Source organism: Netta rufina (assembly GCF_964035555.1).
Source record: "Netta rufina genome assembly, chromosome: 1".
Classification (NCBI taxonomy): Eukaryota; Metazoa; Chordata; class Aves; order Anseriformes; family Anatidae; genus Netta; species Netta rufina.
The window spans coordinates 6,227,965-6,241,783 of NC_140123.1; positions in this window are offsets into that span (position 1 = coordinate 6,227,965).

A 13,819-nucleotide genomic window follows, 5' to 3' on the forward strand; every position below is an offset into this window, starting at 1 on the left:
ATTAACATTTATTATCCAATAAAAAATTCTTTTGTATCTGAGCAGCCACTCAAGTCTGAAGCCATACAATTCCTCAACGTTCAAATGCAACTTTTACAGATATCAATTCATTTGGCTTCTGTTTATTCAATACAATATTTTTATGAAACCTTTAAAAATTGTTACAACATTCAAGTTAGAACATTCAGACTGAGATTTTCAAGAGACAAAGTGAACTAAGAAAAAATCTCACTCAGACAAGGAGTTAGGTGTTTAACTCCCCTGAAGGTCTTTAAAATTTCCAGATCAGATCCACAAGTGTAGGATATGTATTTACTTATAAAAAATAATCTAGCAGGCATCTCCAGTGCAGAATTAACTGGGTAGGATTGATTCTACTTTGAACATAAATTTTGTGGGTTTTCCTCAGAAATGGAAGATCACTGCAGAAATTCCCAACTTTATTTTTTAAAACAATCTCTGTCTCTTCGACTAAAGGAATAATCAAATCCATTGCTTAAAATTGGATACAAACTGAAAACAGTTTGAGCAGCAGTACTTTGGAAAGGTTTGGTTTCTGGAACTCAAGACACAGGTGAGCTCCAACAAAGTTTTTATGAACTTCTTCCTGTGCAGGGAGCAGCAAGCCCCCAAGTTGCAGAACAAGGTGAAGAACATATAATAATGACAGATTTGCTTTATTTTGCAAGCCACAGAAAATACACACAGATGAGAAGAAAACTTGTTTAGGGGGACAGAGAATGGACCGCAGACTTTAAACCAGCAGGAAGCCATTTAGAGAAGGCAAGATCTATTTTTCTTCTCCCAAGCAAATAAATCAGGGCTCTTGGTAGACCCAAACTGTTGTCAGCAGCGCGTTTTCAATCACTAATGCTGCCACTTCATTCTTTGAAGGAAGCAGGTCCCATACACTGCCACCCAAGTGCCATGGCTCCCAGATGCTCATTGCAGTGACCACCTACACAGCAGCTCACCATTGATGCAAACTCACTGTCATCAGCACAGCTCACAGCGGCATTTGTACTCACCGTATGTATATGAAAGAGGCTCAGGGCAGACCTTATTGCTCCCTACAACTACCTGAAAGGAAGGTGTGGGGAGCTTGGGGTCAGCCTGTTCTCCCAGGTAACTAGTGATAGGACCAGAGGGAATGGCCTCAACTTGTGCCAGGGGAGGTTCAGGTTGGAAATGAGGAGACATTTCTGCTCAGCAAGAGCAGTCAGGCATTGGGATGGGTTGCCCAGGGAGGTGGTGGGGTCACCACCCCTGGGGGTGTTCAAGGAAAGGTTGGACGTGGTGCCTGGGGACATGGTTTAGTGGGTGACATTGGTGGTAGGGGGTGGTGGGACCAGATGATCTGGGAGGGCTTTTCCAAACTTTATGACTCTAGGATTCTACCCCAAACAGCTGCATTCCCAGCAGACCCCACCACCAACTACCACAACCCCCTCCTCAGCCCCCCAAAACCATCCCAGCGCCCTCAGCCCCTTCCCTCACACCCCCCTCACCCCAAATCCCCCTTCACGGCCCGGGGCCGCCCCCCGGGGCTGTGCAAACCACCACCGCTCCCCCAGGCTCGGCACCCGCTCAGCACCAGGGGCTCGGCGGCACCCACACAAAGGCTCAGCCACCTTTTCGGACGGCTGCCGGTCCCCAAAGTCCCCTCCAAGCCCCACGGTGTCCCCAAACCCGGAGGCGGTCGGGCAGCGCCTACCCCGCGGCGCCACCGGCGGTCGCTGGGACAACGGGGGCCCCGCGCCACGAGGGAGTTCTGAGGAGCGGCGGCGTCCCCTGGCGGGGAGCGGGCACACGGGGAAAGAAAGCGGCCAAAATCCTGACAGGAGGAAAGCTCTCCTGGCTCGTCCCGGGGCAGGATGGCTTGTACGGGCTTCTTCAGGGCTTGAAAGTGGAGGGCAGCTGTTCTGCCCCTGCCCGGCCATCGGGGATGGTCCCCCTGGCCGTCCCCCCTGGAGCTGAGGAAGGGCGGTGGATGGGGGAGGCACGGCTAAGAAGCCAGCGTGGATGCTAGAAATAAGCACCAGGGCTGAAAACAGGGGAGTGAAAGTGTTGGGAGGGAAAAGAAGTTTGTCTTCAGTCCCTGAGGAAAGCCTCCTTCTCAGCTCCTAGAAATCAAGCAGCACACGAAGCGTCCCATCATCAGCTGGACTGGGCATTTCAGAGAGATGCTGCATCACAGCTCCAGTTCAAAGACGCTCTCGTTCATGGCAGCAAGCCTTGTGTTTGTTTCATCTCAGAGCAAAAGAACAGCAAAACTTTCAGGCCCTAGCTGTATGCACTTGATTGCTAAAGACATCTATTTTATGATCATGATTATCAAGCCAATCTCTTCCTTACCACAGAGAGCACCATATACAGTCAATTTACCCACACTACCCGTTTCCTTTCACAGTTTACACTTAGTGTGTACATTTTATTGTTACATTTTAAAGGATTTTTTAAAAGGTTTTTAAAAGGTTTTTGAAGACTTTGCTTTTAAAGATGTAAAGCAATGCCTTCTGTCAGTAAGATGACAGAGGTAAGATGATCTCAGAGATCTTTTCCAACCTTAATAATTCTTGGATTTTATGACCTGAGTTAGGTGTGATTTACATTAGTTCACTTTTTAACAGCTGAGTGTGCAAAGGAGACAGATTCTGTCTGGATAAAGCTGGAGGAAGGAAAGCTTTATCAGTTAGATGCTTTGCTTCACTGGATGTTATGGCTCTTCAACTAATACCTGCTGTTCTGTAACCACACCACAGCACTTCTTTATGTTTCATTCAGAGGAGATACCTTCCCTTCTGCTTTGGAAAATGGCTAGAGAAAAAGATTTGTTGAATTGAAGAGGGTAACAGAAGAACGATCCACTTTCTGAATCTGATAGGAACATCAAGGCACAAAAATATCCGCAGTTTTGTTGTTGTTTTTCCCTAAAGAGGTCATAACACTTTGTATTATATTGCAATCAAAAGCATGCTTTTATCTTTTCTTTGTGCTGAGAATAAGTCTGGCTAAGATTGAAAGGAGGGTTGGTAGGGCATGTCATTCCAGCACTGGTTTTCATCTTCTCACTGCCACCTTGAGAGTGCTCAGGCTCAATTCACACGAAACACAGCCACTCAACACTTATACAAAAAGCAGACTTTTCAGATCTACTACCCCAGGGCAGAAAAACTGTGGGGAAAGGCTGTGTACTGGTTGCAGGCTCTTATCATTTTAGGTTACTGAGAAACAGTCTGAGGGGCCTTGCATGTCATTCAGGTATTTTCAGTTTGCTCTTCATTGCACATATATAAATATGCAACTGATCTGAGCTGGGACACCCCTTGCATACATAATCCCATTGATTTTTGCTTTTCCATGAACCTTGTGTCAAAACCTTTTGATTAAAGGGGAGATTGCTTGGGATGCTGGGTGCACCAGACCCATCAGTTCCAGCTCCATCCGGCAGGGGCCAGGCGTACCCACAGCTGCAGGCTGAAACAAGCGTGTCTGCTCTGAAAAGGCTCAGACTCACCACTGCCTTCCTCTTTCCACTTTGGGACGGCGGTCAGAGGGGTAAAAAAAAAAAGATATTCAACAACAGAAAAATGCATTACACGTACCAAGAGTGTCAAAAGAGACCCCACTTCTAATTAATGTACCAAGCTGTGTTTCTCGGTGTGTACAGAGCTGGAGTTCAGCGTGGGTTTGAGTAAATGCAGCTTAGTACACTGCATTAATCTAAATAAACAGGGTGTGTGGATAAGAGACACTTGAATGGAGATTACTAGAGGGAGTAACTGAGTTTTAAGCTTTCACAAGGTCTCCAGTTCACTCTGATCCATGTGAACTGAAAGGAAGCCCCATTTAAAATCCAGAATATTATCAGATAATGCATAAAGCATGCTCTATTCCCTATTTTTTGTTGACAGAAAGCCCCACATAAAACAGCTGAAATTGAAAATACATGTAATTTACAGACTTGTGATAAAAATGCTTTTTTTTTTTTTTTTTTTTTTTCCCCTAATAAGCATTAAATTATTTCACCATACCTAAGTTAGAGTAGCAGGTGAAATTCAAGGCTTTCTGATGACTAGGAACACAGTGTTGATTACGGAGGATTTGGGGAGTGAATCGATGCAAACTGTGGCCGCAAGAGGGAAGAAGTGGGGTCCTGTGAGCATGGCCAGAGCACACCCTGAGCAACCTTGCAGGTTTGGCACTGCAGGCTCTACTTTCAGCACTCCAGGGACTGAAATTTTCCAGGTGTCCCCAAACAGGATTAAAAATATAAAACAAATGGCTTGGGAAGATCGTATGTAAGGCAAAAGCAGCACCACGAGGGCTGTCTGAAAGACGGGGAGTTGGTGCTGTCGGCCTGATCCCAGAGGGACTCCAGCTTCATCTTGGCACTTCGATAGCCAAACAAGGCTCAGTTCAGAGGAAAAGTCCTGCTGGATCATCCTACCAAATGGTGGCGTGTGTATTTTGTGCCACCGATTAAACAGAAAACCACTTACAGCGGCTTCCTGGACAAACAGATGACTGAAACCTTCATTATCGATGCATATATCTACTGCAAACAGGCGTATCTTAACGCCTCTCACCTTACCCACTACCAGATAAAGTGAAATGCAGATCATTTTCCCTCAAGGCAGCCAGTCGAGCCAAACTCGATGTGATTTGTGTGGACTCGATGAGAAATACCCTCTTTCCAGCTGCAGAGCCACAGCCCTCCCCCTCAGCAGTGCCCTCTCAAACCCACTCCCAAAACTCCTTCACACCTCCCGCACCCAGCTCAGTTCCCGCACCCAGGACACCCTCCCCACACCCCTGACGGTCTCCCCACAGCCCCGACACCTTCCCCGCTTCCTCCAGCGGCCCTTGCGGTGCCCACAGGTGCCCCAAAGCCGAGCCCAGCCCCGTGAGGGCGGGCCGGAGCCGGCGGAGCCGCCCTGCTCTGAGGGGACTCGGCGCCGCCATTGGCGCGGCGGCTGCCGGCCGGGGCCGCCTCGCCTCTCGCCGGCGCCTCCCTCTCCTCAGACAAGCGGGGAAAGCAGCTGCTGGCAGGGGTGAGAGAAACCGGGCAGCTCCTAACTGGAGAGCTTGGGGTAAACTACGGGAAAAAGGGGCTGGGGTGCCCCGTTGGGGCTGCCCGGAGGGGTTTTGTGGGCGCCCGGTGGGGTCCGGAGTCAGAGCTTCGCTCCCAGCCTGAGGGTGGCTGAGGGGAGGCGAGGCTTGTGGCTAGGGGCCGGTGTGGAGAAGGGAAACCTTGTCCCTGTGTGCTGAGACCTCCTTGTGGCCGTGGGCGGTGAGTAACTGTGCCAACTTCCCCGGACCTAGCTCTGTAGGAGCCCGCTTTCCTAAATAGAGGGCTTTCTTTGCTCAGAGAGGGCTCTCAGGTTCTCCTGGAGGGATGCTAGTGGCCTCTGTGGAAATAATAAACTCTTTCCCTTTGAAACAGTTCATTGCATCTTGTTCCTCTCTAGAGGGACTTGCAGGGATTGTCCTGGCCCTAAAATCTGAGGCACTTGCTTCTGTGAATAGAAGGATCTTGGATATGGATCTCTTTTATAGGATCATCACAGCAGAATGAAGGCTGCGTAAATTTGGGGGCAGTTTGTCAAATGCCTTTGTGATTATTTCTGAGCTTTCTCAGAGCTGTAAGGAGAGGAGATTTAAAACTGTGAAATGATGAATATCCAGCGCTCTGGAACTGTTGCCCTGTATTTAAAGCTGGTAATTACAGGTCTCGATGGTTTTAGTTGCTGAGGTCAATGTAAGGTGCTTGAGAGCTCTTTGACAGGAGGTGCTGGAATCAAAGTGAGAATTTTGTGATTTTCATTAATTACCATCTTTTTTGCTTAATGTCTTATGCACCTTGCTTCCTCCCTGGCAGAAAAGGGTGTCAGCTCATCTGCTTTTGACATAGTTTGTATTATTTTGGGAAGTAAGGCTTACCTTGATTTTGCTGGCATCTTATTCATTTTGCAGGCTTGTTCTGGTTCCATCAGACCTATCTCCTCTCTGTTCTGCAGGTCTGTTTTGCTCTCACCACACATCTTTCCTGCTTGCTCTACATCCTTTGCTCTTATCTTGCAAATTCTACTATCTGCACGTATTTTTCTGTGCGCTTCTTGGACAAATATATCCCAAATCCCTGTTCCTCTGTTTGCAGTTATGTGCTTTTGTATATTTATGCATACCTGTGTTATAAAATACTGCTAGTGGTGTTACAGTGTTACAAGGTGCATGTATGCTGTTACCCATTACCATGTTTTAATGTGCTTATGTTTGGGTTTAAAGCCAGGTAATGCGAAGGCATCTTGCTTAGTCTGCTTCTTCTTTATGGGTGCATCAGGCCTCTGCTTTGGCTACAAAGCATGTCTTGGAATTTTCCAAACCTGGCATTGGACCAGTCCCGTGTGGAGGAAACTTCCTTCCTCTTGCAGCCCAGAATCGGTTTCGCTGTCAAGCTTTTACAATTCAGTGAAACAGATCATCGTTATTTACCAACGCTGATGAAGACCAAAATAAATGACGCTCCTTTTCCCCCAAAAATGAATGACAGGAATGTGAATTTGTCTCTTTGCTGAAGTACTAGGTAGGGACCATGAACAGTTACATTCTCTGGAATAAGCTCTTGTCATTCTGCAGGCAGCGCTTGCTGGATTCCCAGGTGGAAGTACTGCTCCAGTTTAGTACTTGGAGGAACCCTCTGATGCTTTCACAGAAGGACAGGTACTAGCTGTTACATCTAGAAAGAAAGATTAACCAGGAAGCTAAACAGTGGGAGAAGTCCAAGGAGTTGCTTGTACTATCATTGTTCTTGTGCTCGTGACAAAAAGGAATCTGCTTTGCCAACGGTGATGAGAAACATCAGACAAAATCCTACCAATAAAACATAATTTGCAGGGAAACTGAAAAGTAAGTCTTAGTCACTCAGCAGGAAAAATGTTTAATTGTATTCTTCTTTAATTAAAGTAAGGGTTCTGCCGGCGGAAGTCAGTCTTTAGTTCATTCAGTAGTGACTTGTTTTGCACCATTGTAAAGAATTTTTCTCTGTACATTAAGTGCTCTTAATTCAATATGACTGACTTGAATTTAAAAAAAAAAAATGTTAAAAGGAGAAGGTAATTTTCTGGTGCTCCAAGTCCAGCAATTCTTATATTTAAGGTTAGATTTAGGTTGCTAAAAGTCAATTTAAGGAGGCTCCTTAAACTGTTTTGTCTCTCAGTGCTCAAACACTTATGCTTTCCTGTATGCAAGCCAATGCTGTGGCATTTGCTGTTTGAGCAGCCTCTAGTTCTTTAGCTTTTGGGGGCATGAAATGACTGACAGCTCGTTTTAACAGACTTATTCATGCTTCGTTCTTGTGGTTGGGAGTCATTCAAATTCACTTGGGTACAGCAACTGGCTGTGCTAGATTCTTACCTCATGGTGTAAAGCTGCTGGGCCACACGTAACCTGACTGCTTATTGCAGAGTGACAACGCGGAGAGAGTGGTGAGGGGGAAATGAAACTCCTTTTTCATCCCTTCTTATTTTATGTCTCTTTATCCGGGAAATGCCAGACTAATTTTGAATTAAATTCTGCTTGGTGTTCTGTGCATATATACCAAATGAACAGACAACTTTGGGGGGAGGAAGGCTTCCTTGCTGTATTCCTTTTTCTTTGTAGTGTAAGTCTTATAAAGTATATTTTTCTTTTTTTTTCTCTCCCCTAGTCAAGGAAATATTACATAAATGCACACAGACAAAGAAGTAGAAATGTATATAAATAAAAATAAAAGTAAGAACAAAGGAGATTTGCAGAGTAGCCAGCAGAACAATGCCCTAGACTTGCTACCAGGTGCTTTTGTTCTGTGAAAGGACCAAACTGAATATCGATAAACTCAACGTGGAATTGCACAGTGTTACTCACAGCCTGATTCTGATTGATAAGCTGTTGGTGACTTACTCCTGTGCAGGCTGGGGGAACTACAGTTAGACAATGTAATCTCAGCTGTGTAACTGGAGCTCCAGAAGCAGATCAGAATATTCAAAGGCTTTTGTGTTAGAAATGGCTGAAACAATCAGCTTTTTAAATCTTAAAAGTCCACACCCCCCCCCCCCCATGATTTTCTTATCTATTAAGTTTAAATGATTTATGTCCTTCAGAAATAGCATTAAAAATGGGACATCAGTTATGAAGAATTACGGGTGAGGTCCGGAAAGGTGTGTGATTGCACTTTGGGCTCCTTAAGCAAAAGGTGTGTGTTGAAGTCCTAGGCAGAAACCTAACAAACAATGTGAAGCAGTGAGCCCTTGGCCCTATATTGTGCTCCTGCCCACACAAATCCGCCACGGTCTTTGCTGAATTTGCAGGTTGCCTGTGCTCCACCTAGGAATACTCATCCCATTTTCTCTGCTGTGGGTTTTGCTGTGTGGGGTTTTGTTGGCTGGTTTTTTTTGGAAGCATGTAATAATTTGTCAGTGGAAATGTCATTATGTTTTTCTTGTTTCGTAGTGAGTAGAGGACTTCTCTGGAGACGGAGAGATCTGGATTAGAAACGAATCCCCCATTTGGGGCAGGGCTGTCAGCGTGAGGATGGCAGTCGGGGGGACAGCTCAGTCTGTGACGTGGTGGCCCGACTGCAGGGAAATAGACTTGGGTGCTTGTTCCTGCTTGCAAGGTTGCAACAGAACTTCAGTAATCACTCAGTTTAATCCTCAGTAGCGCAGCCCCAGGGAGGGTTAAAAGTGAAGTAAAGGAAACCGTAGACTGTCATATCTTCCTAAACAAGGGGATGTGAGTTTGAATCCTCTTGGATTTGGGTTTTGGGCTTCTTGGGAGTGTGCTGCAGGCATTGGGCAGGAGAAAATTCATGCCTCGCATTGCTTTCCTCTTCAAGAACGAGCCACTCCTGCAAAACTGAATGCTGTTGTTCAGGGACAGGCTTTATACTCACAAACTAAACCCTGGATTTTTCTAACTCTACCTGTGAAACAGTTTCCATCACAGCCTTTGTCTCCCTCCTTCCCATCCGTGTGCTGTTCAGCAGCCTTTCTGTGACAAATCCCATTCAGGCGGTGCAGTTTGACATTGTGCCCCATCCAGTGCAACAGCAGGCTGCTGCAGAAGCTCTTCCCTGCTCCTCACCTCCCACGTGCAGCAACTTGAGCAGTTCAGCTCCTGCTCTGCCCTTCCAGGCTTCTTGTATCGCAGTGCCAGCTGCCCAGAGCCATCCTCCTGAGTGCTCAGTTTGGGGCTGCCTGCAGGCACTCCGTGAAACTCGTACCAGCCCGGGAAAAGACAGGGTTTTGCACGTGATTGTTTGCACTGCCGGGCTGGGCTGTCTCATGAGTGAAGCTTTCATGGCTGATAGACTTCCTGTTATTCCGGCAATTTAATATCTCTATTAAGGAGGGCTGACAGTGCTGCTGGCTGGTTTCAAATCCTTAGCCAGAAGGATTGAGGGAGCAGGTGGAATATTTATGTTATGCTGATTTCCAGTGCAAGATGATGTTTTAGCTGGATGATGAGTGATTTTTTTTCTTCTTAACAGGGAGCTACAGCAAGCTTTTTTATGCATCTATTTAAAAACAAACAGCAAAACCCCACTAAGCTTCCACCCTAGTGGAAGGTATCTGTGCCTGTGACAGCGGGGTTGGAACTAGATGATCTTTAAGGTTTATTCCATCCAAACCATTCTGTGTTTCTATTAAAAACTTCATTGCAAAGCTTGAGTTATTTTTTGTGATTGGGGTGAGACCTGATTCTGGCTGTACGCAGTCTGTGGACTGTAGGCTAACTTTTCTTTAATCAATTACATTGCTAATTTATCTGAAAATGTCTCTAACGTGTTTCTTCTCTGCCACCTCTTTCCTTAGCTCACTTATTGATTCTATGGCTGCAGGACTCCTAAAGACCATTATTTTTCTGCTGGCACCTGATTTCTCCTGGTAACTGGATTCTGTGTAAAAGCCTGTTTTTAGGCACGTGTGTGTCTTCCAGCGAGGACTGGATTAACTGACGCAAGCTTTCTCAGTAGCCTTCAGATTACATCAGTTGTTAGGTAGGTAATTTTAAGCTTAGAAATGTGCCTGAGCAGTGTCCGAGGTTTGTGGTTAGTCCGCCAGCTCCTGAGAAAGGACAGCCAAAGGGCTTGGTTTGTTTGCTGGCTGTTCGCACACAGTAGTCATCAATTAAACCAAGCTGTAGTTACAGTAACAAGGCTGGTGCCTGAAAAGTAGAGGGGATAGAGTGACAAATGAAATGGGGAGTTTTGGGTGAGTAAGGGCTGACTTGGCCTCCTGCAGCTGCTTCTTTATATGGTTAATGGTGTCTGAGAGCACAGCATCTGTCGCGGTGTTCTGCCTGATCTCAGGCTTGTGCTGGGCTACTGGCAGAGCTGCGCTGGTGAAGCTGTGAGGTCAGTAGCCTGCCTTGGCGCAGGCAAAGATGGTATAAAAGTTGCCCTCATGATTTGGCAGCTTTGTGTTCCAGCTGTACCACAAGGCTCTATGGTGTGCCCTCCTGCAGAGGAGATGTGCTACACCACTGGTGACCTGAGCAGCTGAGAGCGCTTTAGAGCAATTCTGTGATGCGTAAAAGAGGCAGCCTGAAGTTCCTGGTTTTAGAAACGCAGTAGAGAAAAATCAGTGCATCAGTGATGGTCGCAGTCCTTGTGCAACTATGGACTTCCATGGCTGCTAAACTCAACTTAAATGAGGAGTGAGGGTAGGCAGAGAGCCCCTGCTCGCTGAGCTGCAACAGTTACTGACCCATGGGGTCCCATAATAAGATCATTCTGTTACTTGGTGAGGTTGCTCACCTCACAATCAGGGACACAGACAAAGCAGAGATGTTTAATCCCTTTTTCACCTCTCTTTAGCACCAGTGGTGGGCCCTGGGACCCCCAGAGTCCCGAGTTGGACAACTGACTGTGAGAATAAGCTTCCAGCTGACTCTGAACTTGTGCAGGATTTGCTGCTCCAGCTGGACACACACAAGTCTATGGAGCCCCATCAGATTCCTCCCAGGGTGCTCAGTGAGCTGGCTGATGCTGTCATGAGACCCCTCTCAATTATTTTTCAAGGTTTTTGGGAATCTGGAGAAATCCCAGTCAACTGGAAGCTGGCAAACCTTGTCCCAGTTCTCAGTAAGGGCAAGAAAGAAGATCCTGGGAGTTACAGGCCTGTCAGTCTCACATCAGTGCCTGGTAAAATTATGGAGATTATTTTGGGGGTTGTTGAAAAACACCTGAAAGACAATGCAGTCGTTAGTCACAACCGGCATGGGTTCTCAAGGGGAAAGTCCTGCTTAATGAACTTAATTATCTTTCATGACAGAATTACCCACCTAGCTGACTAAGAGAAGCCTGCTGATGTAATCCTTCTGGATTTCAGCAGAGCTTTTGGTACTGTTTCTCACAGCATTCTTCTGCACATAAAGCTAGATAAACACACAACGCAATGTCTTACGAAGGAATTATTAGTTCAAACAATATATTATGCCAGTGTCAATGGTATAACATGTAAGGAAATACAACCAGAATTGGAGAACCTCAATATATAATGAGAGGTACTGAGGTTGTTGATGCTAGCTTGCAGGAATACCTGTAATTCTGAAGCTGCTCAGTAAAGAACTCAAGTTCTTTGAGTAGTTTTATACTTTTGACAGTTTACAATGAATGGCTTGGCATCTCTGGTTAATCTGCTGAGCTATGGTCACAGGGAAAAGAACAATTTAGGTGTGGTTTAATTTATTAATGAATTATTTATTAATTTAATTTATTAATGAATTAATTTATGAACCTCCTGTTCCAGAGACCACATCTTTTTGAAACCACTGGCCTAATGACTGTATGCCGTGGTAGGTAGAGAGATTCTCTTTCCTAGGCACTGCTGCCAATATCCGAGCCCTATGAAAAGAAGTGGCAAGCTGCCATGCCTTAATAAAGGGATTAGGCCACAACCAAAACAAATTGTTCTTTCCTCTTCCAATTTTCAGTTGTTAGCTTTTTTTAATTCATGTTGTTAATTCTTTGCTCTTTTGTTCAGAGTTTATTTTACGTAAACCAGAACAATTGCCCGTGTAATATCAACGCGATGATGGCCTTGACTTCTTACCCCCTAAAAAAGTAAATCACGGGTAGAGCAGCACGGACCACCAACACAGGTATTACTGGAGAAAAGTGGAGCTTAAGTGCTTGCATTACTCCAGTTGCATTTGCTACAAACCCAGCAATTAGTAAAGCTAAATGTTCTGGAAAATTATATAACTATTATAAGGCCATCAATGAGAATACTTCAGGATTGCAGTGAGTTTGCAGGTTAAAACCAACCGGAGTCATCTTGATACTGGTGAGCAAGGGTAAGGTGTGAGCAAGGTTTGTGCTGTATCTTTTTTTGGCTTCCTATTGTGCTATTTTGAGTAGTTGCCTGGTACTATAACTGCAGATAAGTCCCTTAACTGTACAGTAATGAGTATCCTACAGGAGAGCATGTAGGTTTATTATTGGAGTAAAATAAATCATTTCTGTGTTTGTAAGGACAACTTTTTATTGCAGATACTCTCTATTTCTGCAAAGGGCCCCGTACCACCGCCACCACCTGCTTCACAACCAGCTAGATAAAAACCTCCCTGCCTCCCACTGACTAAACATACATGTTGGCAAACACAGCCCTTTAAGTTAATCTCTGGGCCTGCTGGAAATCTGATCTATGTTGTACATGTGGCTGTTATCATCTTAAACACTCCGATAACACCTCCTGAAAGAGCAGTTGGATTGGCTGCAGATATGCATATCTGACTGGGAGATCTCTTCCCTTCTGCCCCCTCAAGAATGAAAATGACAACAGGCCTCCTCCTGCATGCTGAAGTTCAGGCTTATTCCACTACAGCCAACCATGTTTTAAAGTCTTGAATGAAAACTTAAGTCCCTCTTGAAAGTTAAAAGGTTTTCTTTCTCCATTACCCAAAGGTAACTCCGTAGTGTTCTGACCTCCTGCACAAGTATCTTCATGACTGTCTTAAACTACTTGTGCTTGTGCCAGCGCTGGCATTTAGCTTAATGAGCTGTTCTCCTTCCAAGGGATTTGCATCATGTATTTAGAGAAATTATACTCCCTGAGCCCAGGATGGTGCTGCGTTACTTGTGACTATGTTGGATAAATGTTAGTGGAGAATAAAGTTGTTCAGGAAAGTGTGATTTTTTTTTTTTTTTTTCCTTAAAGTAAAAAACTCTTTCCCATTACTGCCTGATGTTACTGCCCAGGGTGATGGCAGCCGGTCCTGCAAAGCTCTCGTTTCTCCTACTGTTGTGGGTTTTCTCATTCCAAAAATAAAGGATGAATTATTTCCTGAGCATGTGTTGAGGACAAATATAGTCACCCCTTTTCTGAGAATAAGGAGTTTGTCTGCAGATGCAAATTGGGCTGCACGGTTCTGTTTATCTGTCTTCCTCAGCTTCCTGTTGCCTTGTGTCTGGACTTCCAGCTCCCCCAAGCTGCCAGCATTGGTGTGTTGGACTAGAATTAGTCAGGAAACCAAATCCACTTACAGTTAAGAGCCAGTAGGTTGCTTGAAACTGAATTCCTTACGGCGTGAAGATGATGAAGGTGAGAGTTGTTGGTCAGCCAGGCCTGCGGGGTAATTGTGCCTTCACCTGAAGGAGCTGGCACAAACCAGGGTGCAAAAAGCAGCTGAAAGCGTAGGGTTGGCTGTCACTGCCTTCCTCGTGTGAGAAGGTGCTGGATGCAAGACAGCTTCTCCCAAGCAAAGCGTTAGCAGCTTGAGGAGCCCTTGAAAAGCAACTTTGCAATGTAAATGTAAGATGTTATGAGGCTGCTGC